This window comes from Nyctereutes procyonoides, unplaced genomic scaffold, assembly GCF_905146905.1.
Source record: "Nyctereutes procyonoides isolate TBG_1078 unplaced genomic scaffold, NYPRO_anot_genome, whole genome shotgun sequence".
Lineage (NCBI taxonomy): Eukaryota > Metazoa > Chordata > Mammalia > Carnivora > Canidae > Nyctereutes > Nyctereutes procyonoides.
This window is the reverse complement of record NW_026575046.1, coordinates 43,719,616-43,743,410: the sequence shown is the minus strand read 5'-3', so window position 1 is coordinate 43,743,410 and position 23,795 is coordinate 43,719,616. Positions and strand designations below refer to the sequence as shown.

The 23,795-nt window shown below is 36.6% G+C and overlaps 1 protein-coding gene across 1 annotated transcript in view; it reads right to left on the bottom strand.

Annotated features, from left to right (window-relative positions):
* TENM2 (teneurin transmembrane protein 2) overlaps positions 1 to 23,795 on the bottom strand; it is a 1,067,650-nt gene that overhangs the window by 968,374 nt on the left and 75,481 nt on the right. The window lies entirely within an intron of this gene.

Below are 23,795 nucleotides of genomic sequence, written 5' to 3'. Positions count from 1 at the left end.
AAATCAGCTTGTGTAAAGGGTCTATCATGATGCCTAATACATAGTTTTGAATACTTATGGATATTATTTTAATAACTGGTTCATCTCTGAAATGATGCCTTAATAAGAAGTTCTTTCAGTTAGGGACAAGTATATTAATGCTTGCTGTCCTGGTGTTAGCTGATTTTCCATAAACTTGTCAAAATAAATGATGGATAGGTAGCTGGACAAATTAGTGGGTGGGTCCAACAACATTAGAGTAGGGAACTTTCTTGAGAAATTCAGGATAAAAAGTACCAGCAATCATCCATTCTTATCTACAAGTACCCTCCACCTGCCCCTCTCTTCCAGACCCCACATCTCTAACACAAAACTACTCCCCATCATATGTACATGAGTAAGTAGAGCAGTTCTCACTGCTCAGGAATCTGTGGGCAGCATGCGGTTCTCTCTTGACTACTTTCTCCACCTCACAAAGAATGCCTTGTTATTCCACATGGAGTACTTGCCTTCGCTTATTTGAAAACATCTCAGAGTTTTAGGCCATGATATGCATCTGTTTAACTTAATCATTTTACCTTTTATTTTTCTTCTTAAATAAATTGAGATTTAGGTATATGTATTTAATATCATAATATGAAAACAGAATACACTATAAAGAAATGTATAAAGGAATATAGACAGGTCCAACTGACAATGATTCAACTTACGATTTTTTGACCTTAGTGCAAAAGCAATACGTATCTGATAAAAACTGTACTTTGAATTTTGATTTTTTTTTCCCCTGGACTAGTGATATGCAGTATGATACTCTTGCCTGATGTTAGACAGTGGCAACAAGCAGCAGCCTCAAGTCAACCTTGCAATTCCCAGAATAAACAACCTATATACTCACAACCATTCACATCTTACTTTCAGTATAGTATTCAATAAATTATATGAGATATTCAACACTTAGCTATAAAATAGATTTTGTGCTAGATGATGGTACCCAACTGTTCTGAGTACGTTTAAGTTGGCTAGGCTAAACTTTGATGTTGAGTAGGTTAGGGGTATTAAATGTATTTATATATTATTTATAATATATAAAAGTATATATATAAATACATATTCCTTCATATATTATATATCTATATATGTATATAAAAGAAGAAACTTCCACATCCCACATGGGAAAGGCATCTAGTTCCAGGAACCAGTTAGTTCTACCTCTTCCGAAGCCTTTGGTTACCTGTCCACAGGGGAGGAAGACTAACTCATCTAATTGGTAAAAATAGGAAGAGGAAATGAACAAGGGGAACTCTCTCTCCAGTCATGCCTTAGGGGCCTGGGTCTACCTGTGACTGAGTGCCTGACTTTCACTGGGGGAGGGGAAGTTCAAGGGGTGACATAGAGTGTAATGAAGGTGATATTTTGAGCTCCATTATCTGGTTCTTTCACTGCTGGTTTATACTTCAGCCTGAAAACAGAATGGGGTTATTCTTTGGTCCTTTATATGCCCTTTGTGAGATCCAAATTACTATTCTACAATATACCTATCTCCTAATATGTTGCGAATGTTTTTCCCTGTCATTAAATATTATTTCTTCTATAACACCATCTTTAATTGCTATTCAGCATTTTTATTCTATGATGCTTTATACCTTATTGAGCCAGTCTTCTATTATTAGAGAATTGAAATTTTAAAAAAATTAAGTTGCTGCAATTAAGTTTGTAAATAATACAAACCTATAATATCCTTTCAATATCATTCTGTTCACTTACTGAGGATGAATTCTTAAAAGAACACTGGCTAGGTCAACATATGTGAACATCTGAGATATTTTTTAATGTACAGAGCAAAGTTGTCTAGAAAATTTGGGCCATTTTATGCTTCCCCTACAAGCACATTAGAGTATCTGTTTCTTTGAACATTTACTAGAGTTAAGAAATGGAATTAAAACAATATGTCATATTTCACTTCTTAAGATTTTATACGCTTTAAGTAGTGGAAAAAAGCCAGGGTGCATCCTTTGTTTGGAAGGCACTATTTGACTACAGTTTGCCCAAGTGTGAAATGCCATATTTCCTCAAATCAAGTTACCTAATCTCTTGACATTAACAAATATTAGCATTTTAAAACCTGTTTTGAAATTAAGACAAAAGCAAACATCATTGCTAATGTACATCTGAGGGAGGAAGGAGAAAGAAACCATGGAAACCAGCAGAGGAATTAAAATGGCAACGAAGAATTAGACACCAGAATAGAACGAGCAATAGGCCAGATGAGGATTTTAATTGGAACCAATTTGACAAGAATTATAAGGTGTTCCTTTACATTTTTCTTCCTCTTCTTCTTCTTTTTTCCTTTTGGTCATGCTTTTAGGAACCCTTGATAAATCTTACCTCCACTGTACTTTCGCTTCTCATAAAATTCCTTAAAAATACCACAGGCAGTTACTATACACAAACACAGCTCAATTTTTAGGCCACAGGATGGCACTCTGGGTGCATATAAATGATGAAGTGCCACTGTCCCCTTGGAAAAAAGGCTCTCTGTCCCTTGGGAGGTTCTGATAACTATTCCTAACCCTAACTCAAGGTCCAGCACCTATTCATGGGAGGAGTTCATAGTGACTAAGATTTTTCCATTCTGAAAGCCCAGGGCTTCTCTTGGGTGTTTGTCTCCACATGTCAGACACTGGCAAAGGGATTCCTAGAACACCTAACCTCTTAGGCTTCTCATTTCCTTGAAGGTTATACCTATGGAGGAGGAGAACTTTCTTCACAGCAGCAGATATATCCCTGGCTGAACACATCCGGAAATGTAACCATTTCACTGTTTATGGATGACATAGTAAAAATGCATTTCCATATGGTTGATAGTTCCAAGCAACAAAAATAGCAGTGTTGTTTTTCTTTAAATGTAATTAGTATTCTGTTGTGTGGGAGTGAGGTTAACATGTGATAAATACAGTTGAAGGTAAATCATACAGAATTTTTCCCCATATTTGGACAATTGAAGTTGTCTTTATAATTATAGATATAATTATGATTATTGCTTATCATTAAAATGTGATGTAAAAAGAAAAGGATCCTTAAGCTTTAAACGTTAAGACTTATAATCATCAGGCCATTAAAATACATAAAAGATGACATAAGTCCTTGACAGACAAAGTACACTTAACTAAATCTTTAGTAAACTATAAATAATAGTAAAAAAGAATTAGATTAAAATCACAATAGCAAAAAATAAATAAATAAATAGATAGATAGATAGACAGATAGATAAATAAATAAATAAATAAATAAATAAATAAATAAAATCACAATAGTGATTTCCAATGATAGAAAGAAAGAGGAAGGAGTTGCCAGGCAAGTCATGGGGGAAGGGGGGAGAATGATATAGGAGACAGTGTGGATATAAAGTGAACTCCTCTCAAGGAATTATCAGAAAATAATTCAATATTTTAAATATGACAAAGTGACAGGAGCCTTGAATGCCAAACTAAGGTTTCCTTAAGATATGCTTCACACACAGAATGAAGGCTTTGGGTAGGGTCATCGTGTGATGGAGATATTGTTTTAAGATCAATCAAGTGCAGTGTGGAAAAAGTGAGTTAGGAAAAAAGAGTTGAAAGCAAAGAGACTGAAGGCATGGAGGTCTGTTAGAAGGATCCTGCAGGTGACTAATGTAACAAGAGCTCAGGCAACAGTGGGAGCAGAGTAAATGGAGAAAAATCTGCAGGTTAGAGAGATACTGGGAAAAATATGGACTGTCCAGACTAGGTGACTAAGTGACACTGGCAATGTAGCCTTCAGAATCACAACTTCAGATATCCCGGCATCCTGAATGAACACAACTTCCAATCCTCTCAGCTCACTACAATAAATCTCTGAACTGATCTTCAAGGACCCATTTTTCTTCTCCTGTAGTCCCCTCCAGGCTTCATTCCTTTTCCTGCTCCACCAGAAAAACATCCTCAGAAATAGGCTCAGTTTCCTTGCCCTTCAATTTATTTGGCAAAACCCTGGATGAACACAACCAGCCATCAGGTTTTTCCCACTCCTACTGAATCCATGCACATTAACAATGATGGGTCTTATCAAATAAGACAGAAGTATGTAGGTATAAATCCATGAGAGATGGCCTTAAAGCATCCAGAAATTTTACTATGTTTCTTTGCTATCTTCCATCTCTACTCTCAGCAACTATGGTAAGCATTTTCACATGCTCTCCTTACTTTCACCTGATAATCTTGCCTCCTTCCCTTTAAGAATCTCTAGAAACTGTGAGCTCGGAACTTCTTCTCAAATCTAGATACTAACTGGGTCTGCAACCATTTTTCCCTGCTTTCTTACCACAATGAGCAAAATTTTCTTCCTTCCATTAAGTGACAAAATTTTTATGTGTGCACGGGATCTGAGTCCTGATACTTCTGAAAGATTTCCCTTCGGTATTTTTGGTCTCACATTCTATAATTGATAGTTCTCACTCACACATAAAGACAATCTAGAATATCAATTCATTTAGCTATCAAATGAGTATCTACCATGTATCAGGCATTCTATGAATCAGAGATAGATCAGTTAAAAAGAAAAAAAAAACAGACCCCCCCCAAAAAAAAATCCCATGAAGTTCTAGTCTCTGCTAGAGCTAATTCAAGTATCTCAAAACGAACGACAAAAAATAAAAATAAAGCAATCCAATTCCATTACCACGGTCTTCTTTAGTTACCAACCATTACTCTGATTCACTTCTAGAAAAACTTCTTCAGAGTTGTGTACATATAATATTCCCACTATGTCATCTTCCAATCATCATCACACCACTCCAATATTGGTCTTATTCCCATCATTCCACTAAAACTCTTCTAGTTCAGGTCTCTAAAGATATCCATGTTGCCAAAACCAACAACTGCTCTTCAGTTCCCATCTCATTTGACCCCTTGGCAGCATTTAACTGTGTTATCAATCCTTTCTTCTTGAAGCATACTTCTCTTGACTTCTTTTATAACATATTCTTGCTGGGATTCTTCTGGTTCCTTCATTATGCCACTTTGTGTAATTCTGTCTGTGTGCAATGCTCATCCCTTTTCTTATTCTGCCTATATGCTTCCTCCTCTTTAGGACTCAGCTTACATATCACTTCTTCCAAGAAGTCTTTTCTATCTTCTTGTTTCAATGTGAACTCCAATATTTATTTCATGATATCCTGTTCTTTGCATCCAGTATCTATGTCACAAATTTGTATAAGTATGTGCAAATTTGTTTAATCTTTTTTTAATTTAATTTTTATAAGTAATAAGACTTTTGACTTTTTTTTACCATTATATACCAAAATATTACTAATCTGTCTAGTAATAGCATTGCATATGATTATATACCTAGTACCTGATATATAGTAAACCGAGGCTGAATAAATGAACTAGCTATTTTCCTCCCTTTTTATTGGACCATGTTTGAGATTGAATGAGACAGTAATTCCTAGTCTTTTGGAGTGAGTGGATAATAAGGAAAATTTTAATGAAGTTCACAGTACAGGAAAATTTGGAAGACAACTTGCTCTAGGAGGAAATACTGTGAGACACTTGGGGACATGTTTGATTTGAGCTATCACTGAAACATCTAGAGGAAAGACATAGCATACTGATAGAGACAAGTGGCTTCTTGATATCCACTCTACCTCCTTTCCATAGTGTAAAAACCATAATACTTAGTGGTTTGACCTCCCCTCATGCAGTAAGCTACTTATGTTACTCTCATTCTCCCTTGTCAGAGATTTGTTTGTGAGCCCAGGTTTAAGCAAATCAGTACAGTACATTCAGTGGCAACAAGGATTAGTTCAGAAATGAACGTGAGCCCCAACCGAATGCAAGAAGGCATGAAGAGAAGGTTTCTTAAGACATATGGGAAAAGTTTTCTTGTTAAAAGAGCAGTAAGAAGAATGTGCCCTTTCTCCTACTGAATGTGAAGCAGGAAGCACATAGCCTCAATTGCTACTATTGATTATCCCATGCACAGGCAAAGGAAAGCCATGCATGGAAAAAAGCCAATGTATGGATAATAAAAACAGAAGATAGAAATAACCTACATCATGAATACATCATGAATGTCAGGGTCAATAAACCCTGAAGCCTTCTATCTTTGTTTTTCTTGTTATGACCCAATAAATCTATTAATAAACTATATACATAATTATTTCTCTTCTTTTGGGTGAAGACTTCTTACCTGATACATGTAAGGCAAGGACTTTGGAAAATGATTGGAAGCAAAACTAAGAAAATGGACAAGTAATTCACTAAAAGAGCAATATTAAAAAAAATAATAGAAGAAATGAAGCAGTAAGTGACCAAGCATTATATATAAAGAAATCATTAATAATTAGGAAGAATAATATAAATAGGAAAAGCAGGGCAAAAAGCAAAGGCCCCCCACCAAAGTCACTTAGTGACTTATCCTGTTCTTTAGAAGAGTGACATTAGTCACATTATTCAATCGTATCAGTACAATGGTATATAAGAGAAGCCCCAGTGCCAAAAAGTCAGTTTGTGAAAATTAGTCTTTAGAAAGAAACCCCAATAAAATTCGATCCCTAAAATTCTAATAAAGAATATAGTGAATAAGATCAGTAATTTACCTATGAATAAATATGATGTAATTTTACATGCATTCTCAACTGTTTCACACTTTATTGAAAGATATCCTTTACTCTAGGCATTTCCTAATACTGGGACTAGGCAACATGCCTGCCCTCAAATCACTCACAGACTCCTAGTAGGGGAGATAGACTAATAGAAGGCATACCACAGTCTGGTTAATCCTGGGATAAATGTAGGTACAGGTACTGGCACTATGTCAACTATATTACCCAATGCTGATGGAGGTGGGCTAGGTGAAGAGTCTTGGGGAAATAATGCCTGAACTGTATGTCCAAGGAAGAATACACACAGTAGAAAGCAAGTTCTTGGCAGAAAGAACAAACCCAGAGAAATGAGACATACATGACATAGCTCTTGAGTATGAAGTGTAACTTCTGTACCCTGCCCTGGATTATATCTCTCTGGTTGAAATTGATGTTCTTACATGCTACCATCTCAGTCTCCAAGAGGCCACTCAACTCAGTTCAAATTGGAAAATAAATGAAAATTGTCTTTTAGCTATGGTCTTCTCACATTATCAATATGGTAAGGTAAATGAATATGATAAGACATATTTCAAAGATACCTTGAAGATACCAGATCTTTTTGTTTCCATTTTGAAAGGCAATGACTCAGATATCAGTTTCTCTGGGATTTATTTCATCTGCTTATAGGAAAACTTACAGACTCAGGCGCATAGGGCCATTGCTCTGTTTATGAACAAAGTATGCAAATACTGCTGTCTAATTACATTTTATATACCTCAATACAATGCACAATGGGCCCCCAGAAAGGTTTCTATCAGAATGTCTAATCATAGGCAAACAGCAGCCTCTTATTTTCTAAAATAGAAACTGAAGCAACTTTCATCTGTGATCAAGAACATCTTTTCCTGATCAGTGGAGTGAGAATCCAAACAACTTGACTATTTTTCATTCTTCAGAGGCTTCTGATATGATGACTAAGACAATCTGTTAAATCTCAACTCTTACTATTTCAGTTGTTCTCTTTCTTGCACCTAGGCAATCAGAAGGAGGGAAGGCCAGTTTGCCTAGTCGTCCCATGAAAAGAAGTGTCCATTTTACAAAGGTAGCTGCTCTACTCACATAAACAGGCAGAGAACCTAACCTAACTATCCCTGGCAGAGAAAAAAAAATTCTCTTTTGCAAATCTCAGAGGCTAAATAATTCATAATCTCCTTCCATAGCTAATTCTTGTCTAGAGAATATTCTAACTTCGGAGAAAATTTCCTTCAGATCTAATCCAAGCCTATCTTCATGGAGAATAAGTTCTTTTAGTGTCAGGAAGACTAAAGGAAATGTTCTATATGGTGAGATTCAAGGCATGATAACTGAGTCCTTGGCCCAGAATATCTCTTCTAGTAATACTACCATGTCTCATAGGACCTAAACTCTACCAATTGTATGATCTACCATTACTTTAAAAATTACTAATAAAAAATGTTGGCAATCAAACTATAGACTAATGCTTTATCACTTAATTTTTTTTTAACTTATTGGGAGACCTCCGGGTGCCTGGGTGGCAGTCAGTTAAGCATCCAACTCGGTTTCGGCTCAGGTTGTGATCTCAGTATTGTGAGCTCAAGCCCCATGTCTGGCTCTATGCTCAGTGTGGAATCTGCTTGAGATTGTCTTTCCCTCTGTCCCTCCTGCTCATTCTCTCTCTCTCTCTCTCTCTCTCTCTCTCTCTCTCTCTCTCTGCCTAAAATAAATAAATAAATCTTTTAGAAAAAGAAAGAGTTCCTAAGACTTATTTAGACACAGATTTTATTGTATTATTATTTTGTGGAAAATATTTAAAAATTCCTAACACTGCTTCATAAATGGAATCTCATTCTTCAGAATTAGTTTTTTGACTAAGAATCATAAATATCTGATAAATATCTGTGCTTTTCCACACATGGAAATTCTCTATGCTGGAAAGTTGATGATGATTCAGCATTTCCTAAAACCCAAGTTCCACTATGGTCTTGGTGATTTTCTTCTCAGCTCTAAGTTGTATTGTTGATGCTTTTCTTGATCTTAGGAGAAGGTTTAAATGGGAAATTATTAGACAACAACTAAGACAAATGTTCCATTTTTAAATGTTCACTAAATGAAATGTCAAGTTGCTGCATTTAAATGCAGATAGCAATTAAATTTAACCTATATTACTAATAATGCACATGATTTGATCAAAGTTCTTTTTCATACTTTATGTTCTTATTTAAATTCCAGTTAGTCAACATACAGTGTAACATTAGTTTTAGGTGTACAAGACTTGATTGAAGTTTTTACCATGTGTATGCCATGGCAATGCCATTACAATAGTTTTTGGCCAAGTGATTGCTGTCACCAACTGTTTCAGAGAGGTTAAAATGTAAAAAATAATATATAGTTTTCTTAAAATTGATGAAATATGGATCTTCCAATGGAAGTTGTTTGTCTATTTACTTTATTTAACCATTAAAAATTATATTTATTGAGTATCTACCATATGACCGGCAAATGGATAAGAGTCATAAAATGATGAAGTGAATGGACCGGTTTCTCCAATCGCAGACTTTGAAACTCATGGATCTAAAATTATATACTGTTAGAGTTTATGGTCTAATCATAAGTAGGAATTCCTAGTCCCTCACAAGGTATTTGTTGATCAAGAAAAGTCCTAGGAATTGCAAGAGAAATTTTTCTATTCTGACAAAATGCCATGTACCCCTAATAGGAGGAATAGTAACTAGAAAGGTTTTTGAAAATAAATAGATATATTAATCTAAGATAATGTTCACTTAGGGCAGAGATAGATCAGAGCAGACAAAACCAAGTGGACCAAGGCATTTCTACATTTGAATTGAGAAAAAGATTGTACAATTAGAGGCAGGCTGAGTGAGAGAGACATGCTAATAACAGCCAGCTGGTGATATGGAATGGAACTGAAGGCATCTAACTTCCATCTGGATGTTCCTGTAACTTCTGTTAGCTTCCCAAATTCTAGAACTTTCTTGCCTATCACTAATATATGGACCACTCAATCCCTATGTCATGCACATTCCTGGATTTGGCACTCCTGTCTACTTCCCACTGTATTACACAACCACCACAGAATCATCAAATGCACTTCTTCAAAGGATTGTCAAAGAATTCTGGAATTCTAAAATTTAATTCAAACTTTAGATTGTTTTAGAAATAGGGAAACCATAATAAAATCTTTTTAAAAGCGGGGGGAGGGAATCCCTGGGTAGCTCAGTGGTTTAGCACCTGCCTTTGGCCCTGGGCATGATTCTGGAGTCCCTGGATCAAGTCCTACATTGGGCTCCCTGTGTGGAGCCTCCTTCTCTCTCTGCCTGTGTCTCTGCCTCTCTCTCTCTCTCTGTCTCTCATGAATAAATAAATAAAATCTTCAAAAAAAAATAGGGAAACTGGGACCCAGAGACAGAATGCAAATTGCCTAAGAACACTCAGCATTTTCCTGTCATGCATCTCTGACAATGGACTTATTTGATTATTACAACTCCAGTGTCTTTTAGCCACTGATTCAATGACATCTCTGTCTTAGATACTTCTAGATGGCAACTTTTTATTTTAGAAATGATAGTAATTTGGGGGTTCATTGAGCTGAACAACTTGAACAGGTACATGTATACACTCACATGCAGAGACACATATGTGACTTCTGTATGTCAGGCACTGTCTTAGAATTAGATATGTGAAAGATAAAATGATACTTGTCTTCCTCTTAAAGATTCTATACTTCAGAGAGAAAGGACAGCATGCCAAAAGTCCACGTAAAAATTAAGATGTGGATAAGGTACAACATAATAGATACTTCCTCTGCTGAAGAAATTCAGAGTTTATCTCAGGGAGGAAGAGATGCCTGAATAGAGATAATTGGAGTTTATGGTATAGGAGAGAGAAAGCCTGGTGGAATGAATACCTATGGATCTTACCTAGTTTGTTGTCTTTCTTCCTGCCTCTAAGAGGAGCAACTTCAATTTCCTGAGAGACCTCACCACTCTCTCCCTCTTGTTCCATGTTATTCATCCCACCCTTGATTCAGAGCCACACATATGACCCAGGGCTCACCCATCAGAGCATCTCACTGACCTGACCATAGCATTGGTTTAGTAATGGATGAGGACTTTAGTCAGATTGATGAGACTTGAATCTGGTACTTTTACTAAAATAGATGTGGAGGGATCCCTGGATGGCGCAGCGGTTTAGCGCCTGCCTTTGGCCCAGGGCGCGATCCTGGAGACCCGGGATCAAATCCCACGTCAGGCTCCCGGTGCATGGAGCCTGCTTCTCCCTCTGCCTGTGTCTCTGCCTCTCTCTCTCTCTCTCTCTCTCTCTCTCTCTGACTATCATAAATAAATAAAAATTAAAAAAAATAAAATAAAATAGATGTGGAAAAAAACCAAAAAACAGTTTTTTGTTTTGTTTTGTTTTTGCTGTTGCTGTTGCTGTTACCAGTAGAAAAGATCATAATCTAGAGTAAACGACAGCCATCTTCCAACCATGAGGAAGAGCCTGAGAATGGAGCCATTACAAAGGAAAGCAGAACTGACAGATGGAGATTGAGATCAATACCCAATACAAATCATTAGAGTATCTGGAATAGCTATGCCTGAAACTAATAAATCTACCTCAAATTTTTCAGTTGCATGACTCAAAAGCTTTCCTTTTTTACTAATGCCAGATTCACCTTTATTCTGTTTTCTGCTTATAAAGGACTCCCAATGGTGGGTGTGCAAAGGCAATGCTTGTGAGAAGAGATGGATTTTGGGGAGCCAGAAGGTAGTGTTATGGGCTGAATTATTTCCTTCAAAATTCATATATTGAAGTCTTAGCCGTCAGTACTTCAGAATGTGACTATATTTGGAGATCAGGTCTTTGACAAGGTGATTAAAAGTTAAATGAAGTCATTGAAGTGGACCCTAATCCAACATGACTGGTGTCTTTATAAGAGGAGATGATGACATAGATATGTACACAGAGAAGACCATAAAAAGACAAAGAGACGATGACATCTGTAAGCCAAGACCTGAGGCCCTCAGAAGAAACCAACCTACTGACACCTTCGTTTTGGACTCAGTTTCCAAAACTGTAAAGACACAAATTTCTGTTAAGTCCCCCAGAGTGTGGTACTTTGTTAAGGCAGCTCTACCAACTAATAGAGGCAGGTTGCCAGGAACAGTGAGTGTCATGGATAAAGGATCAGGACTGTCAAAATGTGTACATGTATACGTGGTCAAAAATTGAGATAGAGAGGGAATAGTGCAAAGTATTTCAAATAGATGCAAAAAATGGACAGGACATATGTCGCCTTCATCACAATTTGTTCTGTCTCGTCCTTTCTTCTTTAATACTTATTTTTGTCTACAATGGAAGACAAGCCACACTGCTTAGTTTTTAGACACTGTGACTCAAGTCTTCAAATACTTATTTGTTTTTAAATGTATCAGGGACCCACTTCTGCTAAATATAATCAATCTTTTCTGCTAAGTTTACAGAATAAGCTTCTTTCACAAGAGCCCCACAATTGTCATGTGCAGTCTGATAGAAGTCTGGCATTTTCAAGTTGGTCTCCTCAAGTAGCCTGGCTTCTAAGAATTGGGTTATTGTTGATTTTTGCTTCAAAATGGTATGTGGCTCTATTTTGTCTGTGCACAACCGAGTACTGATGAAACAAAGTATAGTCTGGCCTTTAAACAATGATGACAAAAAAGCCTCAATTGTTGAACTTTCAAAAACCTCCCAGCCTCAAGAACATGCTCTTCACTGTTGCCGTAATGAAGTCCTTCAGCTCTGGGAGTTAGAAGAAGAGCAAAAGTGAAGCTAGAGAAAGAAGAAATTTTTTTTTAAACAGAATTTAAAAATTGTATCTGTTTGCTCTTAGCTTGGGTGTGAGGACTCATTATGGACTAAATTCTTCATATTTCATCTGGATACACAAAGACAGAACTGGAGCCGGTATCGGGGGAGCCAGTCTCCTGTGTTATTTCCAGCCCTCCACTTATTAAAGTTAGACCAATGCTATTTTCTCTGTATGGAGTTCTATCAGAGACATTTTATTTATTTATTTATTTTATTTTATTTTTTTATCAGAGACATTTTAAAGTGCTCTTTACTCACTTGATAGAAAACATCTGGGCATTCTTGAGCGTCTTCATGGATTTTTACCCATGCTCATAAAAAAACCATAAGGTTCTCTTTTTTAAAAGTACCGTTTCACTTCCTGATATAATTGTTTATTAATTTTCAGATCACTCTATAAATCATGTCCTCCATATCAGGCTGTCATACACATACAGAAAGTACTGCAGAGTAACAAAATAAACAAACACAAACAAACAAAAGCAAAAAGCCGCCACCACCCCCCCAAAGAATCTTAGAAATTATGTTTCTCTCTTGTAATCATTGATTACAATTTTCAATCTTGGCTGAGATATTTTTGTTCTGAGCCACTATAAAAACAACTCCTTCTAAATGCTTTTTATACTTAGGAGAAAAATGAAATCAAGTGCTTTCTTATCATAATAAGTGAATGCATTATATGTTAACAAGCATTTTCTTATTTTTATAATGGAAAAAATTGTTAAGCACTATTTCACTCTCCTTAATTGTAATAAAGCAGAGTTGCTTTCAGACTGAAATACAATAAACTCTGATAAATAGCAGTCAACCCAAGGTGGAGTTGAAATCCCAGTGAAATTGCTGACCCTCTTCATAAGTGCATGTAATTTTATAGCCAGGGCAGTGCTTTATGACCTCCCTAAAATATGTATTTCCAACTGGTTTCCTGTTTGAAAGCTTCAGAAACTGAGCTATAAATAGAAAATGAAGAATGAAGAAAAAAGAACAAGAAAAAGGAGGAGGAGGAAGAGGACAATGATAACTAGGGGGATGAGGAAGGAGGGGACATTATTTTGCTAAAACCCATATTTACACATACAACGATATGTCCTTCTATTGTGAAATAAAGTTTCAGGAAATTTGCATGAGCTGGCAGCCAGCTGCAGTTATACGGACTTTTAGAAAAATAGTTCTCTAATTCCTACACAAACAGCAAGGTCAAACTTTTACGTTCTACCTTCTCTATCAGGCTTCCAACCTCAGAGCCAGCAATGATGTTCTCCCTCCCCGAACTCATAGAGCATTTATTCTTGCCGCCACTGATTTGGCACTTGGCATATGCTACCAAGCTTTGTTAATTATCTTTTTTATGGACATGCCCTGTCTGTCCAAATAGCTGACTCTCCTTGACTGTAAAGGCAGTATCTTAGAACACTTTATATCTCCACTACACAGCAAAGTGTCTTGCTAGAGTAGTTTCAACATATGTTTTTGGATGACGGTGGTGATGATGCAGTAAAAGGGAGGCATTATGCAATGCGCCCTGTGACATGAAGGCATCTTGAACATTCTCTGCTATAATCTACCACCCAGCTCTGTGTGCCATAGGAACTTAGCACATTTGGTAAATTTTAAGCAATTTTCTTTCAGTTCAAGTAAGCTGGTATTCAGCTATTGAACTAATTCACATTACACTTCTGTATATATTTTATCCTTCTAAGAGGATCTTGCTGTTTAAAAACTTTTGTCAGTGGCTCTCTACTCTGGCTTTATATCAAAATCATCTCCAAAGCTTTATAAAACGAAGATGCTACGGCCCCACCCAAGATCTAAAATATCAAAATAGTTGGAGATAGGAATCCAAAATCTTCATTTAAAAAGTATCACTACTGATAATTGTGATGCGTGACCAGGTTTGAAAACCACTGCAAAATCTACTCAAAGACTATTTTCTTGCCAATATAGCTTTTTCCCCTCTTTTCTAAACCTTTTTCAGACTTTACACATTAATTAAATATACATGAAATAATGGTACATGTAAAGAGAGATCAAGTGGTTATAATTTATATGTGAATAAAATATTTAATAACATATTAAATCATTAAATATGATTGAAATAAAAATATGTTAATGAATGATTTCTGTATTTCCCACACTGTTTTACAAAAGGTTTAAAGCAGCTTTCAAGACAAATTTAGAATAGAACAAATATTGAGTGAACTGAAGCTGAGGGTAGGAAATAAGTAACTACAGAAAGACATGAGGGTAATGTTTGTAATCTGGAATGGAATGCATAGTGTCCTTGTAAAGGCTAAAGCAGCCCCTGAATTCATTTACAACTGTGTTTCCTAGCAGCCAAAGCAAAGAGAGAAACACAGGTGTTGTATGGTCTCCATGAAATTAAAGCAGTTCACTTTTCCAGACACTGATGAATCCTTATAAACAAGAAGATTTGTTGAAGGAGATAAAATAAAAAAGAAAAGAAAACTTGTAGCTATGGTAGGCAATACCCCCCATGCAGTCATTTCTATAAACAATAGTGTATTTTCTCCCATTATTTCTTAAAGTTTCCATTAGTGTCATCTGCTAGCATGATAACAACACATTTTGCAAAAGTGATTCAACAAGGAGCCTAAACTGTGCAATTACTCGGGAAGCAAATTTTAGAGAATGACTGTTTCAGTTAATCTTCTATAGATGTTATTTCTTGTGACTATACTTTTGATAATGACGTATAAAAGTTTAAGACTGTCCTCAAACATGGAGTCTGTTGTGTCAATATTCTCTATGGCTAATTAAAGGCATTTACTTGACCATCATCTGTGTAGAGGGATAGTTCTGGTCTATTCATTAAAAATAATAAAATAAAATAAAATAAAATAAAATAAAATAAAATAAATAAATAAAATCCAAATTGAGACATGCTAGGGAGGCTGAAACCCCATCTCTAGTGGCGATTGGAAAGGAAGGTTCCCTTTAAGTGGGCCAAATTTTTCCTCAGAAAACAGTTCTTGGTCAGCTTTAACACTGGACTAGTGTTTACCATATAACGTAAAATGCCCTAGAGTTGAGCTATGGCCTGAATTTTCCTTAAATATGGAATTTCAATAAATATTCAACTGTTTCTTCTTCTTCCTGGCTTTTCAGATAGAAATCTAGAGGTGATAGTCACCTTCAACTTGCCTACAAAATCTGGTCTTTCTTTAGTGAGTACATTTAATCTGAGAGATTAAACCAAAAGTACAGGACTTGGATACAGAAAAGAGAGAAGCTATAGAGCTGAAGATTCCTGGAGAATGAATTTCTGCCTCCCACCACTCCCTGGTTGCACAGCCATAAGTAAATCCATTCCTCACATGCAAAATTAGTGTTTTACTCTATTTCACCATTTTTCTTAGCATTGTTGCTAAGCATTTTTGCTAATGTATGAAATGCTTACAAATTACAGGTATTTATTTTACTCTGGATGCCTCAAAAAGAACATTGGCACAGAGAATGAAGAAGGCTTGATGTCTTATGAATCAATGGGCAGCAGCCACCTAGAGGTACAAACACCCGTACATGAGATCTGATATCCTCCTCTTTCCTCACTTTTGCACATTAGTGTCATGCTTGCTCTATTTTCAGAGTCCTCATCTTACTAGTTCAGTCCTAGGCATAAAGTACAGAATATATCACTATCTCCAAAATATTCTTTTCATGGCTTTTCCTTTCATTTGCTGTATCTGGCCATTTATCGTGTGCTTACTTACCATCTGCCACATTGCTGGCAGGCACTGACATTCACATTTGACCTCCACCTAGACAGTAAGTCCCAGGAAGGTAGAGGTCATGCTCATCTGGATTGAAGCTTCTTCCCAAACCTTGTAAAGTGTGTATCACACAGTAAGCATTCAATGAAGAGCTGTAACAGAGTTTCTCTTTCATTTTTTCATAGAACGCTAATATTATCATCCCCATTTTTTTAGGTGAAGAAATTAAGGCTCCAAGAGGGAATGAGGCTAATGGGGCAGAGTTCAGATTTGAACCCACTTCTATAGAGTTTTCATGACCCTATTATGTATTATTTGCTTTGTATCTGATGCAAAGTCTCCAAGAACCTAGATGCTCCGTATGCAGCTAGGGCTCCACGTGTCGCACATTGATTCTTATTTGTGATGTGATAATCTAATTGGATTTATATGTGTGAGCAGTAAGTAAAATGAGCTATGTCCTAGGTTTGGCTTCTAAAATGCACAGTCTTTAGAAGAAAAAATATATATACTGCCTACTGTGTTCTTGGCTGAAATGTCCACAAATTTGATTCTTACCTTCCTTGTTATTAAAAGAAGGAATCTAACACTACTGACTGTAAGAATCATAGTGTCTATGAGCTACAAAAAAAAAAAAACAAAAAAACAGAAAGAAAAAATTCTGGATTTTTAAAAGAAGCCTTCATTCTTCTCATAGTGAAACTTGACAGTCTTTTCTTTTCTCCATGAGCTTTACTAAAGTGATGCCATCCAGGGCCTCTTTTGCAGCACTGATATTTGGGGAAACAAACATTGGAGCCCATATAAGGATAGTTCAAAGGCACCAGCAAACTTGTCTTTGACCCAAACCCTTGCATTTCAGAGGTCTGGCCTGATTTAGAGGTACAGTTCTCCTCGTATATACTCAAATCATATCTCCTTTGTGTGGAAAAATAAGATTTCATGCACAATCAAGTTTATCTACCTCAAATCAATAAAAGCATTAAAACAGATATAAAAGAAATACAGTTAACCAATTTAAATATTATTGAAAGTCTTGTAGAACTACAGATATGCTGAATGTGAAATTTCCTAGTTGAAAGGTGTGTTGAAAGCGTTTCAGGCAACACTAGAATGCTTTCAAATGATGCGCAGCCACTTATGAAAACTATTCAGGTGCTTTCCCTAATCTGAAAGGGAGTGCTTTTTCATAGCATTAGTTTTATAATGAGCCTTTTCAGGCAAATTTCAAAGGGTGCATGGTTCACATACTTTAAACTAAATTCACTCATAATTTAGCATCCGACAAAAGCTAATGCTTAATTGTCTCTAAAGAGGCTATAGAAGGAAAACATTTTCCTTATTCACAAACATAGAGCTAAACAGTGGGGCTCCCTCCCATGACTACCCCTCCCTAATTTTCATAGGAACAATGAATCAGTAAAGAGCTGGCCATGAGGAGACTGGGAACACAGATGCCAGGGTGATTCTGGAGGCTGAGACTCACTGGCTTTGCGCAACATTGCCTGCTCACCCCAGCCTCAACACCCTTGGGGATAAACACGTTGCCCTGTACAGTGGAGGGGATTGAGATTTATAATTTATGTAACATGGGATATCTAACAGTCTACTATTGGCTGACACTTCGAGATAAGTCACTTACAGTTGCTGAGCTCTACCCAGCTTCCTCATTGGCAAAATAAGGAGGCTGTGCTTAACAGATGGTCTTAATTATCACAGTAGTTAATAGCACAGACAGACACGAAAGCCAGAGGTTTAGCTTCATAGTTCTTGCTCTGCCACTTCCTAAGTGACTTTGGACAAGTAAATACAACTCTCCATGCCACAACTGACTTGTTGGTAAAACAGGATAATAATAGTACAATCCTCTAAGACTATAGTAGGTATTAAAATGACTTCATGTATGTAAAGAACTCAGAACAATATATGGTTTGTATAAGGAAGTGCCACATATATCTTAACTATTCTTCTTATTACATCACTCCCGTTTTTATATTCTGAGTCTCTTAGAAAAGCAACAACCTATACTCTCACTTTTATTCATTTATTTTTCTTTCTTTCTTTGTCTTTCAATTAGTGGCACCCCTTGGTAGAATCATTGGTTGCTCTATTTTTCCTTTTGTACTAGAACTTTTGCCAAGTTTAACACACAAGTGCCTTTTGAGATATGAGGTACTGGGGAGAGGGAATTCTTTTAAACAAGTGCATCAAGGAAGATGTCAGCTCCTTTGGAGGATAGCATGTCAAAATATAATGATTCGACAAAGCCTTTTTGGAAAAAAAAAAACACAAACTTTTGAACCTGTCTAATCCTGAGGAAACCGTAGAAATAAGCAAACAGGAAAAAAAAATGTGTAAGAGAAAAAAAAAAAAACCCTTGCACTTGTAAACCTTTACAATCTCAAGTAATTTTCATAATTGTGACACTTGGTACAATTTGATAGTATCTTATATTGATTCTCAGGTTTCAAGACAATAATCATTACATTATTATCTGCAGCCTAAGCAGTGTAGCATAACCTCCTAATTAGGATAAAAAACAGAGCCAGGAGCGGCCCCAGCAAGTCACAACAAGTCAATATTTTTAATAAGGATTAATTAAAAAAAATTCTACAAGGTTGTATTAGAGGCAGTTCTGGCATGTCTATTGATTAACAGTTGGCATTACATCTCATAAAGGGCTCATTATGTAAAGCATCAATCTAAGTGTGATGTTCCCTCCCCCACCCCTTAAATACTATTGATTTGTTTTGATGTGTTTTTTAAAGCACAGTTTGGGAGCTGAGAAGATTGAGAATGGGATTCTGTGATCACATTGTCCATCACATTGCCAGGCACCCAGTGGAAACGGTAAAGAGGACTAATGTCTTTTGTTTCTCCCCCCCTAGTCAGCTTCTACTGACTTCTCAGGCTGGCAAAGGAAATCTGCTTAACCACACCATCAGCCAAAGGGATCCAAGATTCAAAAGGGGCACCATCAACTCCGGGGAAGGGTGTCAGCTCAAGCTGGCATTCTCCTGAACGAAGACAGATTTTTTCCCCCCCGGAATAATTTTACGTGTGTTCATTCTTCAGTCCCCACTATTTCCTTTATATATTTATTTATATGCAAATAAACAACGATGCCATTTGGAAACCACCTCCAGTGCCCTTCTAAAGACTGCAGCACTAGGAATCTGCCGGAAGACAGCACGGCCACAGGTGCCTGCAACTCATGAATATGCAGCTCTGACATTTGAAACTCTTCTGCAGATTTCTCAACTCCTTTCTTCATTGACACCAATTCACTCTCAATCACAAGGGTTTTCAAGGAAACAACGTTGGTTGGAAGCCGCTGCAAAGACTTCCTGAAGTAATCTCAGTCCAGGCTTCTTAAAAAATTGCAGACCGATCCCCTTAATAATATTTTAAATTCAGAGAAACCTCAATTCTTTAAAAAAAAAAAAAAAGTCTGTGTGGTTGATGCTAGGTGGCAGTGCTGTGTAATTAAAACTTGAAAGGATTCCACTAGAATTTGTGAGTCAGGCTACCAGTTTTTCTAAACACAATCATAAGATATAATTATGAGTAAAATACATTAGGAACTCATGGTCCTTTCTTAGAAACTCATTAAGAAGTCATGACAAAGCCTTTGCCACTTGAAGGTCAGTATTTTTCAAAAACAACCTAAAACAAGAGTAATCTAAGTGTGTATATTATGCATATTTAATATGACCAAATGAATACCAATCAATTACCAAAAATGTATTATTTAAATAAAACAAACTATATTTTTCTGTGACCTATGATATCATGCATATGTAATTTTAGGAATCTCCCACCAGTAATGTTTTAATGATGGAAAAATCTAGAATACCTGCTGTCTACGTGTAGCATCACCAGGAACTCTTCATTCATTCATTTGTTCCAAGGATCTATGAGACCTACTACATAGGCTAAGTATAGCAACAGGCATGATGAAGGAGACAAAGATGCATAATTCATGGTCCTTATACTCAAGGATATTGCTCTGTGGGAGGAGAAAACTAAATAGTAGATTGCCAAGACAGAAAAAGGCTTGCAAGAGGACCTATAGCAGCCTGGACAAAATGACTCAATAGGCCAGGGGAAGCCTTCAACGAAGATTAAAAAGACTTTGAGACTTGCCTCTGTTCCTTCTTCCTCCTAGTATAATCCTTTCCTCATAAATGACCTGCAGGGGGAAACAAATCTATCCATTCACTTTTTGCCTAAATTGAATCCTCACCCACACAGTGGAAGAAAGGAACACGGGATTGGCTCTAGTTTTGAACGGGAGCTTTGGAATGTTATCACCTTAGTTTTTCATTCGGACTCTACCTTTAACTAGACATGTGATGTTGAAAAAATTGCTTGAGCTCCCTGTGTCTTAGTCCTATCCTTAACTATACCGAATCTGTCTCCTATGACTGTTGTGAGGGTTAATGGGTCCCCGTTTTCTTTTTGGGGTGATAAAAAGTGTTCTAAAATTAGATTATGATGATGATTGTGCCACTCTGTAGATATAACCTGCAGATATCATTGGATCATATAAACGGGTAAACTTTATGATATATAAATTTTATAACAGCAAAGCTGTTAAAAAAGAGATTAAAGATAAACCAACTGTGGTATATCTATACCATAGAACACCACTAAATAATAAAAAGGAAAGAACCATTGATGTACAAAAGAAAAAGTGCATATGTATAAAATGGTTCTGCAAAACCAGTATATGCATTTAAAAAATATTAGTTTGTCTTTTGGTCCTTCAATCACAGGTTATACACTCTAGGAAAGTCACTTCGGACACTGGGAAAACATCCTGATGGTACAATTTCTTTCTTTTGAATGTGAAGCATTGAACTGTTTTTCCCTATGAAAGATTTTGGCTCTAAGATGACTCAATATCCCAGGAAATGGTTTCTGAGCTTTCCTAACTTCTTACACCAATGATTCTCTGCTGGGAGGAGGAACATGCTCACTATGGTTGCTGCCTGAGAGGTGTCTGCCACCTTCAACTGAATGTGTAAGCTCTTTTCCATGTAAAAAGACATCCTTATTTTATGCACACTTTAGAGCCTAGACTTTTCCAGGAAACAAAGAGAAAGAGAGAGAGAATATCATATTGTAGAAATATTGTAGAATAATGGTTCTCAACTCTAGTTGTATATTAGGGTCACCCATTTTTAGAAAGCCTTTTAGAAGGCATTTTTAGACAACATACCAAAACCTGCACCCTATCTTAGACCAATTAATTATGAATTTCTGGTGGCTCCTAAACATAGTTTTTCAAAAACTCAAGTGATTTCTATTCCATGCACAATGAAGGTTGTGAACTAATGCTAAGTAAGTTCAGAGTTGAGTGAAATTGTGTTCATCTAGAGTGATCAAGAAGAGAAGGTACTATCTCATCTGTGTCCTAAAGGCCCGGTAAGAGACGGATGTGGAGATGCAATGAAGGAAGGCAGTGCCTCTCTGTTACATCTTATTGTAGGAGATGAACCATTACTACATAGAACTGTACAAATAATCTAAGAGAGAAGCAGAAACAAATATATTCTGAAGGGATAATAGGCATTCGAAATCTAGACCAGGATGTTGACCAGGAAAGGGATTTAAAAAGAAAGGGAGAGGAAGAAAATGCATTGGTGTGGTTATAGCACAGGACAATATGGAGAAAGCCCCCTCGTTAAGATCTATGTCTGCATGATAAGATAAATCTGTCTGCTGCTAAGTCAACTTCAAAGAATCCATCTTATTTGGTCAATAAGCCCCTTAGTCTTCCTCTTCTGCTGCCTGTGACACTATCCCTAATACCATTCTCAAATCCAAACCCAGGGTGCATTATTGCTAATAAAATCAGAATGTCAAATCTACTTAATTGGAAGTCCCATACACATTTTCATCTGCTCTTAGAGGAATAAATAGAGCTGGAGAATCCAAACAGAATATTATAACAGTGATATCAATGTACAGACAAGGAACAAAGCTGGTCAAAAAGAGAGTGGGGGAGTTCTTATATTTTGTGCCTCTGAAATGCAAGAAATGGGGGAAGCGTTCTGAATAATAATTCTTATTAGCCCACAAAAGGATTAGTTTGACTCTGGATAATTGAGGATTGACCGTACATTTTTTTCATGCATCCATAGTCTCTTTTAGATAGTGACTGGTCTGTTGCAGCCAGCTAGCACCAGCTCAGAAATGCTGATCGTTAAACTTCCAGGGGTTGAGTAAGCCAACTGATGTCAGGTTGGTAGCTTAAAGTTGGTCATGGTAGAAATATTTGCATGATAAGAATTGGCAAATGTGGGACACCTGGGTGGCTCAGCGGTTGAGCGTCTGCCTTTCAGCTCAGGGCGTGATTCTGAAGTCTCGGAATCGAGTCCCACATTAGGATCCCTGAATAGAGCCTGCTTCTCCCTATGCCTGTGTCTCTGCCTCTCTCTCTCTCTCTCTCTCTCTCTGTCTCTCATGAATAAAAATTTAAAAAAATCTTTAAAAAAAAAAAAGAGAGAGAGAATTAGCAAATGCTACACATAGGGTGTCCTCAATCCCAGAGTCAGTTGCAAAACATTCCCCAGCACCCACTGCTTGAGGTCATAGCTTTGCCTGGCATGCCATCCGTCCACATAGACTCCAATGTGAATGTCTCCTCCTAAAACTACCATGGAGTTTTCCTTCTCAGTTGATCACCATGATGATCTTGCATCCCTTTATTCTGGTGTTTATTTGCCAGAATAGTAGGTTTATTATTCCATTTCTGTCCAAATAATCAATCCTTACAAAAATAGCCTATGGTGGCCAACTTGGCAAGATGTTGGTCACCAGCTTTGCAGTAGTTCACAAACTCTAATGTGCTAATAGGTCACTTTTATGCAAATTGTGATTCCTGAAGATCCCATGTAATTCAAAACTGACACAATTCAAGATAAATTTTCCCATAGGAATATACATCTACAATTGTTAGTAGCGTAAACGGGTTTTATTTACACTTCTAATTTTCTCAGATTGCTTCTAATATTTTATGGAGGCCAGTATCCCACATTAATAATATAGAGTTCATTAGTGGTTGCTAGATCTTTTTAACAAGATTATCATCTCATATTACTCCCTTTTCAAAATTTGTGCTTAGCATTTTTCAACACAAGTGAGAGAATTACCATTTAATGAATACCTGGATGGTATGGTTATAATACACAACATACAAAGCAACAATGAATAGAGCAATGATATAACCAAAATTACCAACATTATTTGCACAAAAAAACCCCACTGTGGTTCAATGATACAAAAAAAAAATAAATATTTGAAATTACCAACTAAACTAGCATTGTTGATGGCAGTTTATAATTCATCTGGCCTGCCAGCTTTAAAATTGCAACTCTCAACTGTAATTTTTTATAATTTGAGGGAATCACATTGTTTCCAATTTTGCCTACAATATGCATTTTGTTTTATTATGTTAAAAGTACTATTTCAAATTCACATAAAATGTGGTATTCTCGTCAGAAGAATAAACTGGGATAACTTGTTAAAAATGAAGATCCCTGTTTTCTACTCCAACATATATATGGGATAGAGTGCATTTTTGG